This window comes from Podarcis melisellensis (assembly GCF_964234715.1).
Source record: "Podarcis melisellensis genome assembly, chromosome: 7".
Lineage (NCBI taxonomy): Eukaryota > Metazoa > Chordata > Lepidosauria > Squamata > Lacertidae > Podarcis > Podarcis melisellensis.
The window spans coordinates 60,325,199-60,348,914 of NC_138539.1; the positions used below are offsets into that span (position 1 = coordinate 60,325,199).

General features: G+C 40.5%; 1 protein-coding gene across 14 annotated transcripts in view; it reads right to left on the reverse strand.

Moving 5' to 3' along the window:
- Nucleotides 1–23,716, reverse strand: part of ATXN1 (ataxin 1) — a 226,991-nt gene that overhangs the window by 71,368 nt on the left and 131,907 nt on the right. For 13 of the 14 annotated variants that reach the window (XM_081919385.1, XM_081919384.1, XM_081919388.1 and 10 more), the window contains one exon: nucleotides 1,315–1,411. The exons of the other annotated variant lie outside the window; for it this stretch is intronic. The gene's annotated coding sequence lies outside the window, so the exon portion shown is untranslated. The remainder of the gene's footprint in view (nucleotides 1–1,314; nucleotides 1,412–23,716) is intronic. 14 annotated transcript variants of the gene reach the window in all.

A 23,716-nucleotide genomic window follows, 5' to 3' on the forward strand; every position in this document is an offset into this window, starting at 1 on the left:
CTTAACAAGTATAATATGAACATATATTTCTAAGTTAAGAACTCAGATGCTGTATGAACTTTTGCCCATAGTTGTTGCTGTTTTAAATCACTAAGCTGTAAAATTTTAACAGATAAGGGTTTATATAGCAATGGTAAAATTTACAGCTTGATAACGATGATGCTGAAAAATGCTATCACTCTAAGAAAAAGAAGTCTAGCATTGCTCTGCCTCATAGACATTATCTAAAGAAAAAAGACCACAACCACCACATTAGGTGAGACACATGTATCCTGATATGATGCATGTTTACTTAGAAGTTACATTTTGCTGCCTTCAATGACATATGTGTGCACAGGACTGCAGCCTTACACCCTGATCCTATGTTTGCTTTTTTCAGAAGGAAATTCCACCGAGTTGAATAGGACTTATTCCGAGTATGAGTATTTAGGACTGAACCATACTTAACTAGTGAACTCAATTCCTTGCAGGCAGAACTCAGGGAGACATGCCCCCAAATATATATATGTGAAGTTAGCGTTATTAGTCTCTAGATGTAGAGCTAGATGCCAAGTGCTGCTGCCTTCTTGAGAGTCAGAGATGAAATTTATATACAGGCGGTGACCATTTTCCATGGGGGTTCTGTTCCCGCCCCCTGCCCCACTTTGGCGGAGCTCATATAAGTGTGCCCCACCCTCTTATGCCCTGCCTGTTCTGACCTCTTCTGGGTCCAAAAGGACCCAGGCATTGGCGAACATGTGTCATTTGGATGTGCCTGTAATGGTTGCCGCCTGTAAAATAATTATGCATATTTTAACAGCTAAGACAAACAAAACTTTGCTCATATATATGGCACTTTCTGGCATTACAATTTTACTGCTGAAATACATCTGCTGTATTATTCAATATTATGTATTACATCTGAATGAAATTCCAGTTCTTTAAGGAATCACAAATTGGCAGGTGAACCAAGACATAGAACACTTTTTGTGAATCTTCGTACAGTTCATATCTAAGAGATCGAGCTGGTTATTCGTGTGTGGGAGAAATGTCCTCCAAGGAAAAGTGTTACAATGCAAGTTGAGGACTGAAAGGAAAACATGTCCCATATGAAAAATAGGGAACACTACACACTATTACATAATTACGTTAAATAATTCAAGAATTATGGTTTCAAGAAGTAATGAAGTGCATGGTTCTCTCAAAATAACTGAAAGGCACCACCAGATAAGTCTTGGGTGTCAGTAAAGCTATCCTCTTTTTATTGTAATTACTCAATGCCAAAAATATTTACAGAGGAAGTATTCAATAATGATTATTGCATAGCTTACTCACAACATTCACTGTCGTCAGTTGGGAGTCCCAGATTATCCTTCACCTTGAAGAATTTGCAGGCATTGCTGGATTGTTCACAGGCCCTCAGTGGTGCTCTCTTTCAAATAAAATAGAACATTTTTGAGTAAGAAAATCTGTATGCTGTACTTGACAAATTGTCAATAGGTTTCTATAAGCTTAAAGGAACAAATGTAATTAAGACTGGGGATCTCACTCCTGGCTCCCAAGCTTAATGACTGGCTGTGCTTGCAGTTTCGATTTCCGTGCCACCACAACTGAGATGGGACTTGCTTGGTAAACACATAAAACACATATGGCTCCACTACAGCAAAGTAATCCGCAAAGGTGGGGCTTTATATTGTCACGATATCGGCATTATATCTGTGCTTCATTTAGTACACAGGGGTGAAGAGGCCACCCACACATAAGCGTGTGCATGGTCAAAGCTGTTATTAGGAATACGTCATAAATCTGCATGGTACTGTACAATCTGAAGCAATAAGTGCACTGTACAATTCTGCAGTGCTGTGAAAATTTCCACTTGGCTATCATCCAGACCCACCCACTAAGAAAAACACTTACAGTATAAAGTGCAACAGCAGTTAAAGAGCATTCAGTATGTTCACAGATTCCCAGCTTCAATCCCGAATAAGGAGGATTGTTACATTTTGCCTGAACCATGACCCTAGTTTGTTTTTCCGTATTTGTTACACTACCTCCCATATATAAGAGACACATATTCTGTGGTTCGGGAATTTCTGCTAGTGGATGTAAGGAACATACACGCAACTTCTAAGTGCCAAACTAGAATTCCACCCTCTGGTCATTGTGCCAAATTACTCCCCTCCCCCATGTACATTATGTGCAGGAACATGACTGAAGTGTGGAGAAAAGTATAAATACAAAACAGTTTGTTCACTAATATTTTGGAAAAGGTGGTGTGAGTTTATGGCTAAGGAAACAGCAAAATCTGCAGTTAAAATTCACCTACTTTTATGTCAGAATGTAAGAACCTTTGAAGTCATGTTATACTCTCAGATCATTGGTTCCACTGCAGCGCACTAAAGAATATTCCTCAGGCACAGAATCCAACTGTGCTACTACTGCACAGAAGGATGGCCCCAGCACTAAAGGTATCAAAGCGACTTACAATTATAAAAGCATACCTAATACACACACACACACACACACACACACACACAAAATATTGACTGAAATGGCTCAATCATCATCCTTCAATGACATCTGAAAGCAAAATGATTGCAAAGGAAGTGGTATGCGTGGCAACAGAACTTGCTGGCAGGCCACTTCTCATATTGGCCCAATTGGTAAACTAATTGATGAACAGGACCGGGCCTTATGTATTTCCTCTACTGCAAGAAAGCTAACTACTACAACAACTGCAAAATTGAACCAGAGTTATGGTGGGTCTGTATCTTTCATTTCTTTAATTTAGCATAAACAAGTTTTTCAACAGTAATAAAATTTGATGGAACATACGATGCTTCAAATTATAATATGAGAGACCAATGTATTAACAGCTGGAAATGATGTACCAGCAGCACTATAGCATTTTCCTTTGCAAGCGAAAGTATTTTGCTATGAGAAGGGAGCTCCTAAGCTTGATCTGAAAGCCAGACAGCTGTGCCTAACAATGCTCTACTCTCTTGGTATTTGCACAATACCTCCCTCTTTCAGTCCTGTGAGGTGCTCTGTAATTTGGTTGTTGTAATTCACAGTTCAGGTAGCACTAATAAAAATGCAGTTACAAATGCCAGCAACCATGTTCCCATTTAATTTTTCATATTATCTCATCACTAATCCTTCATTCGCTTGTATACACTAGTTCACTTCCTCTTCTCTTTTGCATGGAATAAGCCTTAAACAGGTTGACTCATGTTCCAGTGACACCAGGCAGAGATAAAACAAGGCTTTTTTCAAGTGCATGCCATTCACATTATTTAATTGCATATTATGCATCATTTTCAACACGTTTCTAGGGTTCGAAGGAGTGAATTTGTTATCCTTTCCTTTAGCAGTAATATCACTACCACAATTGGTATTTAACAGAATTTAACCCACTGAAATTAACGGACATTACATGCAGGTCCTGCTAGTGGAACACTCATTATCCGAAATTTCAGTTATCCAAACCCAAAGAATTATATCTAAACCTTGCTACACAAACAGCTGATTCAGATACCCGCACTACCTGAGTTTCCCCACTTCCTTACTTATTTGTGTTTTGCTGGTTGGAGACAGGCATATTGGGCAAAAACCATGGCGGCAGAGATATCAGACAAATCAGGCAGCATGAGAGATCAGACAGGGAGTAGTTTGTCTTTTGCTGGTTGGCTGCAGCAGTTTGGGGGCAGAAACCAAGGAAGGAGAGAGATCGGACAAATCACAGATTAGAAATATTCCCATAGAAAATAATGGAAATCATCAGCTTGTTATGTGAACGGTCACCTAATGAATGATTTTCTGGGAAAGCACTGTGTTTAGACAGTGGAACCTGCATGTAGTAACTTAGTGTCATTAATTCCAATGGGCCTACTCCAAGTAGGACTTAGTTGACTACAACCAAATACATTTGTGGATCACTTATTTCTTTTCCAAGTATGAAACACACACTGCTCATCATTAATGCATAAGCTGCACTAAATTTAATTAAAAATTCCAAGGTTCACTCCACACCCCACTGCTGAAAGCCAAAGAGACATAGGGGCCACAATCCAACAAAGAGTTAACTGAAGCTCATTCATTGGGTTCAACTTTGCGTTGCACTGTGATCAGGGCTTCTTATTACCTGCTCTAAACACTGCTAGTACAATGATTACCCAATGTCTAATATTAAGCAGTGTCTATTTATTAAATTTGTTAGTTGCTTTATATTTCCCAGGGCAACCTAAAGTGACTTATAACCAAACAGGATTCCCAGAAGAGGTATGGATGCTCCCATCTGCCTAGGATGTAAATATGCCATATTGCACAGTGCAGCCCAAGGTAGAAAACCCACAACCCTCAAGTTGTTGTTGGACTACAATTGCCATCAACCTTGACTACTGGCCATGCTAGCTGTGGCTTCCAAACCAGGCTGCTCCTCCACTCAGTGGGCTGCTATAAAGCTATAAAGCTAAGTGCATTGTGTCTCAGGAAAGCCACCATTCAAAACTGAGGCCCCTCAGCATCTCATATTAACTCAGATATGAGGAGCATAAAACACATCTAGGTGGAGCCTACTAGACAAAAACAACTTTCCTGCAATTTCTGGTTTCCGTTCGCAGAAGGGCTACTGACATGAAGAGGTGGTCAGAACCTGAGTGAAAGGTGAAAGGGAAGGTGGGAAAACTGACTGTACCCTAAGGCTGCAATTCTATTCACAAATAAGCTTTTAAATCCCATTAAAGTCAATGGACTCTAAGAAGCCTTAGCCAGATTGCAGCTTACAATAACTTGTACCTTTTTATTGCTGGGGTCTGCTGTTTTGTTGACCAGCTATTAACCAGCTATTATTAAAATATCAGAAGTCCAATACAGGAAGAATTAAAAAACCTGAATTAAAAAAAGACCATTTTTGCATCCACCTACTCACAGTACTTAGCACTTTTTATAAACGCAGACGTTCTGCTGGGCTAGATAATAGGAGCTGTCAATTCAATTTCACAACGTGCTCATTCCCAGGAGTATTTCATTGTTTTAGCATTTTATTTTATTTTTAAAAAGAGATCTCTTATTTTGCTTAGTATTTTTTAAAAGTACTAATAAAGGCCAATTCTAATCCATTCCCCTCAAAAATTAAAAAAACAAGACTTTCCACTCTGAAGTTAGCAGCGTGATCAGATTGATTTGCATTAAGCAAGGATGCTAAACGGCTGACCAGCCGATAGCATGTGACTTTATGTTATCTGGCTGCTGTGACTATAGGTGCAGTGGGTGCCCCATGCACAGAGAGGCCATCAGGCTCACAGAAGCAAGGAAGGCTAAGCAAGCCAAATCCAGCTTTGCTGAGAGCTTCATCTTTCACCCTTTCCTCATCATGTCTTATTCCCCAAGCCTTGCATCATTATTTATAAGCTGAGTTTCAGGGCCCAAACCTGAATTTCAAGCCCCCCCCCCCAATGTAAAAATTCAGAAAAATATAGTAATATACAAAATCAAAGTTAAAACCTCTTATTAAAAATGGAGGACCAGCATTAAAATACCCCCCAAAGCACATGTTGTATGTGCTTTGGGGGGGGGGATGTTTTAAGCTGTCTCTTACTGACACAGAGATAGGGGGGGTCACAAGTCTTTCCAGTGGCACTGAGTATCCCATGTGGGAGAACATTCCTCTTTGCTCTGACCTGGTGTCTCATTTGTACGCTTGAGTAATACCCTCCTCTTCCTTCATTCACCATGCCAGGAATATAATTCACAAGTGAGCACATGCCCCTCAAGGTTTGGAGTTGATGACAGGAGGACTTCTGCATCTATGTTTCTGAGTCCCCTTGGGCAAGATATCTCAAGTGGGTTCCCTCAAAATATGAGAGACAAGGAGAGAACTGGGTCTCTCCTGCTGCTTTCAACCTTCTCTTTAAAAAACCTGGTACATTTTTTTAAAAAACAACAACAACCCACCCCTGCTTAAGTTCTTGGTATTAAAGGAGTTTTAATTTGCTTACAGTCTTCTACAAAGCATGAGATGGAGCGCCTCTCTCGTTACAAAATAATGGAAGGGTGCAAAGTTGCCACTCTTTCACATTCTGTGAACTGGATAAGACACTGAGTGCAAACTAATATTTCCTTCAGTAAATCTCCAATGTATAGAGGGGCAGGGGGTATATGTCTCTCATATGCAAGAGACTGTCCATGTCCCACTCTTGAGTCCCTCGTCTTAACTTAGGTTCCAACCTTCTACACCTCCAAACTCAGTATTATTTTCCACTTCCAATTCTTGAACAAAAGGTTATGTGACAGGTGTTGATAGCTGAAACAGAGGAATAAACATCTCTTTAAAAGATGTTTCTCATTTATTTCTAATTATTATTGTTAGACTGCAATAAAAATTGCTTAAAGCAGCTTATTACTTCTTCTCGAAAGCACGCCAAAGTGCAAGTAGATAAATAGGTACTGCTCTGGCAGAAAGGTAAACAGCGTTTCCGTGCGCTGCTCTGGTTCACCAAAAGCGGCTTAGTCATGCTGGCCACATGACTCAGAACAAACACCGGCTCCCTCGGCCGACAGAGTGAGATGAGCGTGCAACCCCAGAGTCGTCCACAACTGGACCTAACGGTCAGGGGTACCTTTACCTTTTTACAATTAAGAATATTTCTGTAATCAAGAGATTCCAAATGTAGGAAATATGGAGAGAGAGAAATTGTCCCCCAATCTCAAGCAAAATTGTTTTGATGCAAATTCCACTGAATTCGTTAGAATTAGAAACAAGAATGATCAACCTAAATTTAAATAATATCAACTAATAATAGGTTCAAATACATGTGCACAGGCAACCATACTTGGGACTTGATAGGTATTACTGTATAGGAAATATAATATGGCTACGTTTTGAAAAAGTAGTTAACAGAAAAGTTTGGAAATCCAGTTTGTGAAACCTTTGATATATAAAGTGATGCAACAAGTGTTTTAGCTCAATGTCAAAGCAAAGTATAAGCAACAAAAGTTAACAGACCCTGTTGCTAATTTACTACATGCAGCGACATGAGCAGAACAATGATTACTCTGTGTAGAGTATTTCCTGCTAAATACTCCACCCAACAGTCAATGTCTCATATTTAAACACAAGATTAACAGAGAGAGAGGAAAAGATGCAATAAAACGCACAGCTGGCATTTCTACTTTATAAACTAACTAACCCACATCAAAAGGTGTTCCCCTCTAGCGCTTCAGCAGGTAATCTTCGGATTTACTGCCAAGTGCTGCTCCTGATTCTTAGTGCTCATTGTTTGAAACCGCTGGAATTTATGGTAAAGGCAAGCGTAATCTTTAGTGTACATCACCTTGAGTTGGTTGTTTAGAAGATGATGAATCGATGATGATAGCAATAATAGTACAGAGGATACTAGTGTTGTTGTTTTTAAAGGATTGCAAATGAATGTAAAGATTTGCGATGGTTACCTCTGAGAGCGACTGCCATAGGAATTCAATGATTCACCCACATTTAGGTTCAAATGAAACCATCTCTCCAAACCTCCCCCCCAATCAATAGGTGAGATAGCAGTTTTGAGCTGAAGAAGGGAAAGGAGCAAGCAGACTGTCTCTGGCCCATTCCTTCCAATCTAATTTGACTAAGGCTGATTTTACGGAGGGTTGGGGGGAGACACCAGATGAAGTGGGGGAGAGGGAAAACAGAACTTCATCTAATGTGTAATTAGAACCATAGGATGTCATCTTCATAACAGAAGTTTCATTCCTCAAATAATTTGCAGTTAGACAGATAAATGCACTGTCTTATACCAATGAGGCCATTTCTAGCACTGGTACAGTCCTACTAATTTATTATACCAATGAGGCCATTTCTAGCACTGGTACAGTCCTACTAAAATCAAAACAGAGCCCAAACCAAGCAGAGCTCTTACTTTGTATCTGAAAAGGGACGGGTGGTGGTGGTTATTCAATGAAAGAATGTGATACATCCATTGTCCTTTCTTTTCTATCTTAAGCATTGAAATGCTTTTACAGTTCTCTTTTTCCTATGTCCAGAAAAAAGAAAGAAAGAAAGAAAGAAAGAAAGAAAGAAAGAAAGAAAGAAAGAAAGAAAGAAGAAAATCTAACACTCTGGAGTCTGCTGTGATATATAATTATAATTCATTTTAAAATACTAATTTTAAAAGTTCACTAAAAATCTGCTATGCCTATTTATTTGGAAAGCGTTTGAACTTTATTATAGGGTTGGAATGAGAGAGAGAGAGAGAGAGAGAGAGAGAGAGAGAGAGAGAGAGAGAGAGAGAGAGAATATGAATTCCTGGGGACCAGCTTCTGTTTGCAATGCCATTCTGAACCTCTCCCCTAGTGACAGCTTCTGTTCGGCTGTGATCCTTTAAAAAAGAAGGAAAGGCAGAAATAGCAGCAAATCTTCAGTGAGTAAAGCTGCCTGCCTCAGAACCAGGGGCGGGGGGGGGGGGGCAGTTACATAGGTATGACTTCGAGAAAGATCTCTAAGACCTGGGGAACAAAACAGGAAAGATGTTCCGTCCGCCCCCCCCCCATGAAATGGTGCTAATCAACATCATGGCACACAAACACACACATATATATTAACAGTGAACTCAAGAGTTACAGCAGGTATGTAGCCAAAACACACCTACTGACAGAAACATGAGTGAGGCATCAGCATGCATGGGAAATGTCAAGCTTTGTGGAAAGTAAACTATAGATAGTAAATATATATATATATATATATATATATATATAAAAATAAATATATATATAAATAAATAAATATATATATATATATATATATATATATATATATATATATATATATATATATATATATATATAATATATATATGCAGGTTTTGGTGTCCTCGGGTGTCTTCCCGTGTAAAAGTTGGGGTGTCTAGGCGACGTTTCGACGAGGTCTCACTCGTCATCTTCAGGCTGGTGCTTTCGGCTTCTTGTTACTGGAACAGAGCAGGATCTCAGTGTTTGAGTTCCTATAAATACTGTTGAGGGGGTGTGGTGTATAGCCTCCAATGTTCTGGGCAGAGAGGAAGTTCCCAGGCTAGTGTGCCTTTTCTTCTTTTGTTCCTTAATTACTTGAGGGATATCTTGAGTGATTTCTTGAGTGATATCCTGAGTACCACTTAGGTGGGTCATTAGGTGTGGATTAGTTGCTAAAGTCTTTGTGTCTTGACCTCTTGAACTTTGTGAAGAGTTTTTCTGAGAAGATGGCTGTACTGCACTTAGTTGTGCTCTGGCTTGGCTTCGTGTATAGGGGCGAGCTGTGGTTTTGTGGCCTGTGTCAGCCAGATCTGTGTAGGGATTGCAGGGGGGTGCAGCATCCGGAGGTGCCACCATGGTTTGGCTACTGGATGGTGTCTGTAATTTATCTGTGGAGAGGGTCTGGGTTTGGGTCTGGTGTGGTTGATTGGTGATGACGTTCTGTGTGCCTCTGGATCTGGTGTCAGTTTTTGTGGGGAGGGCTAATTTCCAGATGTCTGGCAAGCGGGATGTGTCGTCACGCTTGTTCATGTTGTGAGGGTGTTTCTCTATCTCGATGGCTTCCATGATTATTCTCTTGTGGTGATGTTCCATGTTAAAGAGCAATTTGGAATCTGCAAAATTAATTTCGTGTCCTGTTTCTTTCATGTGTTGGAAAAGAGAGGAAGTTTTTTCTTCTTTTTTGACGGCATTCTTGTGTTCTGCGATACGTGCATTTATTCGTCTGTTTGTTTGTCCAATGTACGTGGCTGGGCAGACTTTGCAGGGTATTTCATAGACCCCTTGGTTTTCCAACTGGATTTTATCCTTGGGGTTTCTGAGGATATTGGCTATTTTTTGGTTGGTGCAAAAGGCTGTTTTGAATAGTCAGCTCCATAGGCTCACCTCTACAAAATCTCGCTAAATTTCTCGCCAAGCAACTTCAGCCCTATGCAGAATCCATCTCTTCACACGTTCCAAACTCCTTCCAGTTCATAGAAACAATAAAGAAGCAAAACCTACATCCTAATGACCTACTTGTGAGCTTCGATGTTGTATCTCTCTTCACACAAGTGCCCATTAATGAAGCCTTGACAGCCATTCAAAACAAATACAATCCCCCCGAATACATCTTGGACCTGACCAACCACTGCCTAACCAACACGTACTTCATCCACAATGGACAAAGATACAAACAGATAGAAGGAGCACCTATGGGATCACCCCTCTCACCGGTCATCGCAAACCTGTACATGGAACACTTTGAAACCAATGCTTTAGACAAGTCAGAACACAAACCCAAACTTTGGCTCAGATATGTTGACGACACCTTTGTAATTTGGCCACACGGGAAGGAAAAACTGGATAGCTTCCTCACACATCTCAACAGCCTACACCCCAAAATACAATTCACTATGGAAATAGAAGCCAACAACCAACTTCCCTTCCTTGACGTCCTAATCTACAAAAAACCTGATGGCTCCCTAGGACACACTATCTACCGGAAAAAAACACACACCAACCGCTACTTACATGCACAATCACACCACCACCCTGCACAAATAAACTCCGTAGCCAAGACTCTCATCTCCAGAACCAAACGCCTGGCTGACAAAGACCACTTGACAACTGAGTTACAGAATCTCTCAAATGTGTTAATTGCCAATGGATACCAGCAAAACAGGGTTACGAAGCTAATCCAAAAAGAAACACCCCCCAAAAACCAAGACACAGAAGAAAACAATGGCATGGCCCTCCTTCCTTATATCAAGGGCACTACAGATAAAATTAGCAAAATCCTCCATAAACACAATATCAAAACAGCCTTTTGCACCAACCAAAAAATAGCCAATATCCTCAGAAACCCCAAGGATAAAATCCAGTTGGAAAACCAAGGGGTCTATGAAATACCCTGCAAAGTCTGCCCAGCCACGTACATTGGACAAACAAACAGACGAATAAATGCACGTATCGCAGAACACAAGAATGCCGTCAAAAAAGAAGAAAAAACTTCCTCTCTTTTCCAACACATGAAAGAAACAGGACACGAAATTAATTTTGCAGATTCCAAATTGCTCTTTAACATGGAACATCACCACAAGAGAATAATCATGGAAGCCATCGAGATAGAGAAACACCCTCACAACATGAACAAGCGTGACGACACATCCCGCTTGCCAGACATCTGGAAATTAGCCCTCCCCACAAAAACTGACACCAGATCCAGAGGCACACAGAACGCCATCACCAATCAACCACACCAGACCCAAACCCAGACCCTCTCCACAGATAAATTACAGACACCATCCAGTAGCCAAACCATGGTGGCACCTCCGGATGCTGCACCCCCCTGCAATCCCTACACAGATCTGGCTGACACAGGCCACAAAACCACAGCTCGCCCCTATACACGAAGCCAAGCCAGAGCACAACTAAGTGCAGTACAGCCATCTTCTCAGAAAAACTCTTCACAAAGTTCAAGAGGTCAAGACACAAAGACTTTAGCAACTAATCCACACCTAATGACCCACCTAAGTGGTACTCAGGATATCACTCAAGAAATCACTCAAGATATCCCTCAAGTAATTAAGGAACAAAAGAAGAAAAGGCACACTAGCCTGGGAACTTCCTCTCTGCCCAGAACATTGGAGGCTATACACCACACCCCCTCAACAGTATTTATAGGAACTCAAACACTGAGATCCTGCTCTGTTCCAGTAACAAGAAGCCGAAAGCACCAGCCTGAAGATGACGAGTGAGACCTCGTCGAAACGTCGCCTAGACACCCCAACTTTTATTTTTTTTTTATAAAAATTTTTATTAAGGTTTTTTACAGATACATATTTAACAAACAAAATAGGTTTCATAACATCTTTTCATTCTATTGCGGACTCCCTCACGTCTCCCGCTTCCACTTTCATCATTAAAAACGAATTTTTCCAAGCAAATTATCATCTTGTTTATACTCTTAAGTGCAATATTTAGGTTAAACTCAAATAAAAAATTATAATTTAATGGTAGACAGTTATTTCTGCTCTGGCTTCCTTGTTAGGATTCAACCAAATTACAGTACTTTTGTAAATAAATCTTAAATTTCTTCCAGTCTTCTTCAACCCTCTCCTCTCCCAGGTCGCGGATTCTGCCAGTCATCTCAGCTAGTTGCATATAGTCCATCAGCTGCATCTGCCATTCTTCCAGTGTTGGTAGATCTTGGGTTTTCCAGCTCTTAGCAATAAGTATCCTTGCCGCCGTTGTAGCGTACATAAAAAATGTTCTATCCTTCTTTAACACGTTCTGGCCGACCATGCCCAGAAGGAAGGCCTCTGGTTTCTTGGTGAAGGTATACTTAAATACCTTTTTTAACTCATTATATATCATTTCCCAAAAGGCCTTCACTTTAGGGCAGGTCCACCAGAGGTGAAAGAATGTTCCTTCATTTTCCTTACATTTCCAACATTTGTTATCAGACGAATGGTATATTTTAGCCAATTTCACTGGGGTCATGTACCATCTATATATCATTTTCATTACATTTTCCTTCAGAGCATTACATGCTGTGAAGTTCAGCCCGGTAGTCCATAACCTTTCCCAGTCCTCAAACATAATGTTGTGCCCAATATCCTGGGCCCACTTTATCATAGCCGATTTAACCAATTCGTCTTGTGTGTTCCATTTCAGCAGCAAGTTATACATTTTTGAAAGTACCTTGGTCTTAGGTTCTAGCAGTTCTGTCTCCAGTTTCGATTTCTCCACCTGGAATCCTAACTTTTTATCAATCTTAAACACTTCCTTAATCTGAGCATAGTGTAACCAGTCTCGCACTTTATCTTTCGTTTTCTCTAAACTCTGCAGTTTCCAATCGTCTCCATCCCTTTCTAGTATTTCCCAATATTTTGGCCAATTGGCCTCCATATTGGGTCTTTTTCGGGCCTTGGCCTCCAAAGGTGACAGCCACCTCGGTGTTTTGTTTTCTAATAAGTCTTTGTATCTTGTCCAGACATTAAATATTGCTTTTCTGACAATATGGTTCTTAAAGACCTTGTTGATCTTAACCTTGTCATACCATAAATATGCATGCCATCCAAATGCATTGTTAAAACCTTCCAAATCCAGCACATCCGTGTCCCCCAGAAGTAGCCAGTCTTTTAGCCAGCAGAAAGCTGCGGCTTCATAGTACAACTTTAAGTCTGGCAGGGCAAAGCCCCCTCTTTCTTTTGCGTCCGTTAATATCTTAAACTTAATTCTGGGCTTTTTGCCCTGCCAGACAAATTTGGAGATATCTTTCTGCCACTTCCGGAAGCACTCCGTTTTATCTACAATCTGCAATGTCTGAAACAAAAATAACATTTTTGGCAATACATTCATCTTAATAGCAGCTATTCGACCTAACAATGAAAGTTTCAATTTTGACCAGCTATCCAAGTCTCTCTTAATTTCAGACCAACATTTTTCATAATTATCTTTAAACAGACTCAAATTCTTTGCTGTTATGTTTACCCCTAGGTATTTAACTTTCTTAACCACAGTTAACTCTGTCTCTCTCTGAAACCGTTCCGACTCAATATCTGTCAAGTTTTTTCCCAACACCTTGGTTTTTTGCTTATTTAGTTTAAATCCCGCCACCCGACCAAAATCCTGGATTAGTTGTAGTACTCTTTTCGTACTAGATTCTGGCTCCTGTAATGTCAGAACTAAGTCATCTGCAAACGCTTTAAGTTTGTATTGTTTCGCTCCGACCTGTATCCCTTCCACCAACCTGTCCCCCTCTAATCGTGTTCAAGAGCACCTCCAGGACCGAGATAAATAGTAACGGGGAAATCGGACAGCCTTGTCGTGTTCCTTTTTCAATTTTAAACTCTTCTGTAACCACATTGTTAACTACCAACTTTTACACGGGAAGACACCCGAGGACACCAAAACCTGCATTCCTGTACCCGTGAAAATCTACGAAAGCATATATATATATATATATATATATATATATATATATATATATATATATATATCTAGGCAAGTGGAGATGGAAAACTGAGGTGGAGTATCCTGACAGAAGATATAGATGTGTGGCAACGTGAACAGGAGCAGATCATGCTAGAAATTTTTGCTGCAGGTCCTACTTGCATTCTTTTATTTTCCAGAGTCTTGTGGCTCAGGTTTTTAATGTGGAGGGTGGGGAATGGCAGCTGGCAGGGTGGTGGTGCTTATTTGACTTCCCAATGCAGAGGTCACTGCCGGTAAGGGCAAGGCAATAGGGAGGTCAGAGCAGTGCGGACACAGCGACAGGGATGCCAAATTAGCTTCGTTGCTGTACTTGCAGCATTCTGTTCCCTCACAATGGTTCTCATAATGGATCTGAATATATGTGGTGATGTGAGGGCAGATCTCTGGTAACAGTGGTAATAGTTTTTATACTTCCATGACTCTCTACAGCTGCTGTTAGAATAACCTTTTCCTTATTATGCCAGTCAAGTAGTGAAAGGAATAAAGGATACATACAGCATGTCCTAAGAGGCAGGAGGACACACACGTAAGCAGAATGGAAACAAAATCTAATTTTGGTTAACAAGGAGGTTAGAATCGCCTCCTCACGAGAGGGAAATCCTCACTTCTTGCCAAATTATATAAATTGGCAAGCCACACATACTATCTTTTCGAGGAATCGTAACACCCCAAAACTTCAATGACTAGCACTGGCTCAACTCTACTAGCCTGCTGACTTGGAATCTTCTTCTCTTGAATTTTTATCCTGACTGAAATTACTTCCTGGAAGAAGTCAGTGTGCCGTGATTGGATACACAATTATCAGCTTCAGCTATGTCAACTGTGCATAATGTGATTCCCACACAAGTTGCTGCTTTCTTTCCCAGCTAAGCTACTATGTATTTTAAGTAGCTAGGCTAAACATTTTTAAGGAAACTATATATAGTGGTTATATTTTCAACCATCTCTGCTTCACTCTCCTAATAGAAAAGTAGTGTTCCAACAAACATATGTATGTGCGTGTGCGCGCACACACTTCTGTGTGTGCACACACTCGAAAGAGATGCATGCTTTACTGCATAATGTGGAATCTGGCATTGGGTTGGCTCCTAAGACAACTTGAGGAAGTTTGTGGAATACAGATGTCCTTCCCTGCCTTCTCAAAGCAGCCCCATGACAACTCACCCCACATTTTTTTGGAGGATCCCCTTGACACCTCCCCCATCCTGGATATGGTTTTATTGGGGGGGTGCATAGGGAGGAGGATAGTACAAGAAGTCTTCCTTCCATGTACTTCCTTAACATCTTACGATCCAAGCCACCAGCATTTAGTTTTACTGCATATGATAATGAACAAGGAAAATTTACACAAAGAATCTGGTGAAAGAAAAGAAGTATAAGGATTCTAGTTGCCTATTGCTCTGAGCAACTAACTGGGAGTACATAAAACTGGCAAATTCTCATATTTTTTGTAAGCATACAACACGATTTTGCATTTCTTACGTCCTTCCACATATTGCAAAAAAAAAAGTAGTATAACCAACAAGTTACTAAACTAGTTCATTAATGCAGAATGGTGCATTAAAAAAATCTAGGCTAAGGGCTGGAAGATACAATCGGCAGACTCACACATATGTTTGTTGATGGGTTGTACCACTTCACACAGGTCATCAAATGCTGAAATGCTCCCCTAATAAACTCTCTGCATATACAAGGTGGCATGTCAGGGAGACTGCTGGAGGCGATTTTAATGAAATGAAATGTTTTTACAGATACAGTGATGTTACTGTTTAAATTTCATACATCTCTGTGAGGACAATGTGTACACCTGCATTGTGAACCACTACAAAGCAGTGTTTTCCTGCTTTTAATCTCCTGCCACCAGCATATTTTATATTGGAAAGGACCATCGTTCCGAGAGAGAGAGAGAGAGAGAGAGAGAGAGAGAGAGAGAGAGAGAGAGCTTCCTTTTCTATAGGCATGCTAATGCACCTGTTCAAAACTACATCCATTTACAAGTGATCAAAAGGCATATTAGATACTATATGCAAATCTGGAAATATATGCAAATGTACATTCACTCCCAGCCAGTCCTTCAAATTTAAAATTAGTTTCTACCAAGTGCATTACGTAGCATATTACAGGCATCCACAAGGGAGCCTGATGCCACAAGAGAGGTTAAGAGATATTCTTCAAATCACTTGTAATTTGCTTCACCTCATCAGTTGTTGCATAAGGGGAATATGGTTTGTTTGTTTATGCTGTTCATATGCTGATTTTTGACACATTTTCAAAGCAGTATGCAAAAAAACATGAAAGTATTGTTCATGCCACTCCAATCTCTGAGAGATGCAATATTCCAGGGGTTCCAGGTGCATATTTCCTTTTCGAAATGAGGCACAGCAGACTCTTTGTGTCTTTATGATATATGGGTTATTTACATATACCTGAGCCTATGGTGGAGGGTTCACAGCATTTACAACCCAAAAGGATCTTATTTCTGCCACAGCTGCAGCCTTGGATACAAGCAGGAATCAGCCATGGCTCTCTCTCTGCCTTTTTCAGTCTGCAACTTATTTTCCCCTTCTAGGTCACATCATAACCAACTCTGCTGTAACTGTGGCATTTGTATTTCAAACTATCTAAGAGGGACCCCACCCATTTGATGTCTAAGCAATGACAAACCTAGACAGCATCTTAAAAAGCAGAGACATCACCTTGCCAACAAAGGTCCGTATAGTTAAAGCCATGGTTTTCCCAGTAGTGATGTATGGAAGTGAGAGCTGGACCATAAAGAAGGCTGATCGCCGAAGAATTGATGCTTTTGAATTATGGTGCTGGAGGAGACTCTTGAGAGTCCCATGGACTGCAAGAAGAACAAACCTATCCATTCTTAAGGAAATTAGCCCTGAGTGCTCACTGGAAGGACAGATCCTGAGGCTCCAATATTTTGGCCACATCATGAGAAGAGAAGACTCCCTGGGAAAGACCCTGATGTTGGGAAAGATGGAGGGCACAAGGAGAAGGGGACAACAGAGGACGAGATGGTTGGAAAGTGTTCTCGAAGCTACCAGCATGAGTTTGACTAAACTGCGGGAGGCAGTGGAAGACAGAAGTGCCTGGCGTGCTCTGGTCCATGGGGTCACAAAGAGTGACTAAACGACTAAACAACAACAGCAACAGCAGCAGCAGCAGCAGCAGCAGCAGCAACAACAACAACAACAACAACAACAACAACAACAACAACAACCGGAGCCCCCTCTCCTTGCTTTCCTAATGGCCCATCACCTTTCCTTTTGTTTCCTTAATGGCTCATCACTCCATTCAATACCTCATGAAGAAGCTAGCCTGGCTTATATTTTAACACTTTCTGCGTCCTGGGGTTAAAAAGGTCTGGCACCCAGTTTAACACTCCAAGTTTTGATTAAATTATAACACTTACTGGTTCTGGAAATTTAGTCTGGCAGCCCCAAACTCACAGCACTACAAATATTAAAACAAAACCCAAACAACAGAAACTGCAGAGCAGTAAAACACAAAAATCAGAGCAACAGATAAAATGAAAAGGCCTTGGAAAATAAAAAGGTTTCAGCTCAATGCCAAAAACGTATGAGTTGGCAATAGGGGGCTGGGTCACATTCCAAAAGGAGGGCCAATATGATTGAAAAGGCTCTCCCTGTAGTAGCCACGAGCCTAACATCCAAAAACAGTGAAGGATCTATGATTATGTTCTTGACATATTACTGGTTGATGTAGGAAAAGATAATTCTTCAAACACCCAGCAGCTCTTCAGATACCAGCACTTTTAATTGGGCCCCAAAATGGACTTGCACCCAGTGAAGCTGTTCTCATCAATTAATCCCAATAATCCAGCAGCTATGTTCTGCACTAAATGGTTTGGATAACATTGGAAATTGCCAATCAATCTACTGGTAGTTATCCTGATAATCAAATATGGTAATCTACTAGTAGTCTAACCCAGATAATCAAATCAGGCAGATGGTGAAGAGTGGCTAGCTAGAGGACAGAGCCTGCCTTTTCAAACCAAGAAGTATTTCCAGTAACAAAGAGTCTGAATGAATGAAAACAATGGCTTAATAACTGAGTAGAGATGAAGTGCTAACACCGCCCCCCTCCCCCCAAAAATCAGTATTTTAAAATTGCAATATGAATGGCTACCTTTTTGTAACAAGAGGGGCTAAAAACATTTCAAAACAGGGGGAAATAGGGTTGATAACATTCTGTAGAAGGCAGTAACTCAGATTTTGGGTCTTTTTAATTGGAAAACAATACGGGCTTTCTCAATACAGAGGGCTCTTCACTTATCACTTTGCCATCCTTGGCATGAATTGCAAGCCAAGGTTCTGCAAACAATTAACAGCATTAAAATGTAACAATCCTGGCACAATGTGGCAATGTATGGAAAATGTCATCAACCAGGAGGCAATTAGCAGCCAGTCTGAACAGCACAAGCAGAAGGGAGTGGTTTCCTAACAAAACAGGCCTTGTGGGGGAAAAACTAAGACGTTTTTCTCTTACAAAACACAGCATTCTTTGTAAACAGTAAGCTTATATTTCTTGTCGTTTTAAAGATTCCTGCGTATCTTTATGGAAGAATTACCCTGATAAGAGTCAGGCTTTTCTCTCTCTTTTTGCTTTTCCAGCAATGTTTCCCTCAATGTTAAGTTGCCAAGTAAATCCATTCAAAAGTATTTTCTTCTGTTGCTCTTATACCAGCTATATAAAACCTGTAAGAAAGTGTCGCAACCGAACTACAGGCTGCCTTCTCTACATAGCTGTGCCTTTAAGGGCAGCGTTTTGGTTCCTCCCCCCCCCCCCAAATGTGCCAGATCAGGTCCACAGTGGTGGAACGAGGGCGAGGATGGGAAGATTTAAAGCCTATCCCAGCATAGTTCCAATCCAGATTGGAACCCTTGTGCCGGCAATTTATGGAAAGAAAAACCCAGCACATAAAGGTACAGCTCCATAGTTAATATAACATGTAGTTTGGATCTCAGAGTTGCGGTGTTTGCCTGCCTCTCTTAACTATGGAAATCTGTTGATGTTCTTCTCAATACTTTACTCTTCAAAATCACTGTGTGTGCGCGCGCTGTGAATTGGTGCACTTTAAAAGTTAACTGCTTCTCAAAGAACTGTTTAAAAACTGACATCTCCAACCACATTTCAAGTTCAAGGTTGGGGGTGGGTGGGGGGAGAAATCCTACTTTACAAAGTCTCATCGGTTTCTACAGATGTGCTTGTCTCTTTCTTTTATTATACTTGACAGCCAATCTGTTGGAAATGATTTGTGCAGAAATTTAGTTCAAATTACTTTATAACTAGCCATTTATGAGAAAATGCATTTTTCTGTGTCATAAACTGAAAATGAGAGGCTTTTATCTCTTCTTCTTTAAAAGAAAACAACAGCTGGTATTAAAACAAATCAAAGGCTAGTAATAGCGTGGTCTCACCATCCAAAGCTCCCTTACATTCTGTCAGGCACTCAGAATATTTTCAGACAAGGATGGATGGTGCAATGACCTTTCCTGTAAATGTTACTATAATTTTCAGATATTGTGGCAATATTTCCTTTCTCTGCTGTGATTCACCAGCATTCTTGTTAGCTATGAAAAGTACTTAAGAACTAGACTTGATTTCACACTCCATAGCTAACTCGAGTGTGGGGCAATCATGTTGAGTTTTCTTCTTATCTCATGGAGGAAGGGTTAAAGGGAAGTGTGAGAGAAAGCTCTTCAACTTTACTTTATTATATCATAGATACATTACAGGTGGTGACCATTTTGCGTAGGGGTTCTGTTCCTAGTCCCCGCGGGCATTGGCAGAGCATGCGTAAGCAGACCTCGCTCCTGTTCCCACCGCCGAGCATTCTGCCTTCTTCTGGGTCCAAAAGGACCCATGTGTTGGCAATCACACATCATTCAACTTGGAAATGGGTAGGATGAGGGGATCAGAGAGAAGGCAGAAGATTTCCCACCATAAACCAAGAATTCCTAACTCCTGCCAATCCCTGCCGTCAGAGGGGGAGAAGTGTGATTTTCTGTCTGGTCCTCAGGAAAGGCACTGCTTCCAACACAAAACATGACTATTAACAAGAATCAAAGAGATAACGTGGAAGAAATCCTTACTGTAACTTGTTTTATGCAAAGTCAGTTGGCTGAGTATCAAAACAAAAGACTGCACTTAGCAGTTTATTTTCCTCCTTTATAGCATCGGTGCTATAAACCGATGATTTGTGGATAAAGCAAGCTACTTTTAAAAAAATAGATTTTACTTGTTCATGAAATTCTTTTCATAACGTTTGTACTTTTGCTTTGGGTGGGAGGAAAAAAACCTGATCTCAGATGTGCCAATGCTAACTGCACATTCAGCAAAGTCAAATGCTAGAAAGATTCTTCAGAAACAGAAGTTATGTCCTGTTAGTCAATTTGGTAGATGAGCAAAATGAGTCACAGACGCACTTGGTAAACCCGTGCTGTGTTTTGGTACTGACTCACTTAGCAGAGACTGCTTGTAGTAGGTCTATTGTTCTAGCTGCCTGAAAAGTTGCACATATACACACAGAGCTATTACTGTACACTGCTCTTTTCAGCTTCCAGTCACAGCAAGGAGTGGCACTCCTACCTACAATATTCCTTGGGGCGGGGGGGGGGGGAGATACTAAATGAAAAAAAAAATGCTGAAATTTGGTGCTGCTAAAGTTGGGTCAGACTGACAGGAAGTCCCAACCACCTGTCAAATGTGGCTCACAGAGGGTTGGCCACAATTAGATCAAATTTGCTGCCCAAAACACATTTCCCACCTCTAGTATACAATATTATATGTGTGATCGCAACATGAATTTTCATAAAGGTACCTTGTTATTTTTAATCATATAATTAATTAATTAAAAATACAGGTAGTTCCCACCACCAGCAATATCCTCTTGTAATAGCCCCTTTAATTGAATTTGCTTTAAAAAAAAAATTTTAAATCCCACTGCAACATGGGGGTTGAATATTTAATTGAGGTATTAACTGTGACCTCAAGATGTCTTTATTGGTTAGCTGTTGCCAGTTCAGTTAAGACTTTTTTTTGCCTCAACAAACATCACTTGCCTGTTCATCAGGTCTGAAGAGATCCTTTTGCAGTTCTTCAGTCTACTCTGAATATTTGGAGGTCCTTTGCAAATCTGGCTATTTGACAGCTCAGGCCTAACTACAAATAACTGATAAAGAAGAACACTTGTTCCAATACAGATCCTTGAGGAAGCCGACTGTTTTCCTATCTCCACTGAGAGAACTGTTTCCTGTTCCTTTCTGCTCTTGCTGTATTCAACTGACAGCCACGGGCTGTAGTTTTGTGCACACTATACTTTTACCTTTGCACACTGTATGGGTAACAAGCCCTACTAAATATACTGGGGCTTACTTTTGAGTTAATGCGCACAGCACTGCACAATTAAACTGCTGTATTTTGCCATGGTAGCATGTTGGGACACACACTTGCTATTTGGATTTCTTGCCACAGGCAACAAAATGTCTTAGGCTGGTCTTGTCCTGGTATGTTTCAAAATAACACCTGGACTTTTACGATACAACTGAAGTGAGGAGTTTTAACACTACTAAAATACTCAATGTAGCATAGAACTAGTATTAAAAGACCACCCCTTGAAAGATCCTTTAGGCAAATGAAAGCACAACACTTTGGGCTTGGATACCCTTACAGAAACAACTTCCTCCACACATCTTAATTCACCAGATAAGAATGCTGTGATACACGAAAAAGGAAAAACAGCACTAAGGCAGAATACTGAAATCACGAGGATAATTATGCAGACAGAAATAGAAGTCGTAAGCAATCAGTATATATGAGCAATATATGTCGATTAGAAAGGAAAAGGAGGAAAGGAGGACTGTGCCTCTGGTTTGATCAACTGGCAATACACACACACATCATCATCATCATCATTATTGGTTGTCATGTGTCCTTTTTCTCCAGGACACATCCTCTTTTTCAGGGATAAAATTTCTGTTTCTGGCAATACTTTCTGGATAAGACATAGACATAACTGGTGGTTGAAGACTTGCTTTCCTCTCCTCTTTTCCTGCCCCCCTCAACAATATAGCACAGCTTCTATATCCTACATATAATCATGGTATTTAAAATGAGTGTCATCATAACGTCCTCTTTTTTGCTCTTCAAAATATGGCAACCCTATCACAAATGCTTAACACATATGCATCAACAGCCTCACCCCTCATGATGTAGAGGTTGCCTGTGCCTGATTCAGCAACAACATTATCTGAAATATTTAAGCCACATTCCTGAAACTGAATTATCAGAAGGATTTGTATTACATGCCCACCTTCTAACTAGTTGCATGATGACAGGGGAATTGGGAGAATTGTCCAGTATCATAAATACAGGCTTCCATTGAACGAAGGCAACTCATTCAGTTAATACAAAAAAGAGCTACTCTCACATACAGCTAGAAGATGCTAAACGTACTGGTTTAATTCAGATGCAATGCCAAGGCACAGATTAGCAATCAGAAGTGCCCCCTTTAGGTTGATATACTCCACCTTGCACTTCCTAGGTAGGCCTGCTTTGCTTTCCAGTTAGTGAAATTATGCTTACAATTGGTGTCCAAACCACAGTTTGAAAGCATGATTAGGAGGAGTTTCCAAATGGCAATTTGAAGGTTGAGGACACACGGAGTAGCCCCACCCCTGAGGTTGTGCACTCCTCCTTTGGTGTCCATGCATACTGGGTTGCAGATTCCAGAAAAGTCTTCATGTACACTACTCTGCGTGCTAATACCTCTTCACTACAGACATTCATTCAGTATGCAGAGATGTCTAGCAGAATGACCTGTAGACCCTGTACAACTATTACACAAATACAATTAAATTGTTCTATTATAATTATCCACATGAGTAACTGGTAAGGAATCTCCAATTCTAGTCTCCAATAACTGCTTGCTGTTTTGAAGAACACTGCTTCTAATCCTACTATCACAGAGTCAGATGAAGCAAGTACTGTAAGCTTAATCATCAATGGCTTTCCAGGTCAGGTCATTGATCTACACTAAAAATGCTAGAATCCTTTCAGCACTTGTAAATGCAATTCTATCTTAGTAATTAAGCTAAATACCCAAGCTCACATATTTCTCTAATATGCCATTCTTGGTACAATAAATAATGCAGAACAGCAGAAATCTGGCAGTGGTCCACACCATTATATCAAATGCAACAAGGACTATTTTGTCTCCAAGTATCTGCACCGACATACATCTTCAGCAATGGAAATTTTGCCTTTATCGCCCAGACTCAGTTCAGCTGGAACTCTGCATGTGCCTCAAGACTGTATTATTTGCTCTGAGCAACGACAGCATCACTGTAGTGATCAAGGAAAGCCCTTGTGTTATCACCCTACACTAGTCAGCACATGCCAGACGCAAGCAGGAAGGTGCACATTAGCCCAATTAATTGGAATTTAATCCATATCTAAAACAAACAATACTACTACTAATAATAATCAGTTTTAACTTCCCTTTGTTAGTAAACAGTTTCTAACAGTATCTAACCTAAATTAATCTGAAGTGTCTTTTGCATTTCCTGAGAGGTCCAAGCCCAACCCTCTTTTCAGACCTTGCCAAAAATATAACGAATAGGCACAGATACCCTAATAGGTGGGCTTGCACCCTGCAGCACCACACTTAAATGGCATGACTCAGTCTGTCCCAAGAAAGTTGCCATCTACTTGCAGTGTAATGACA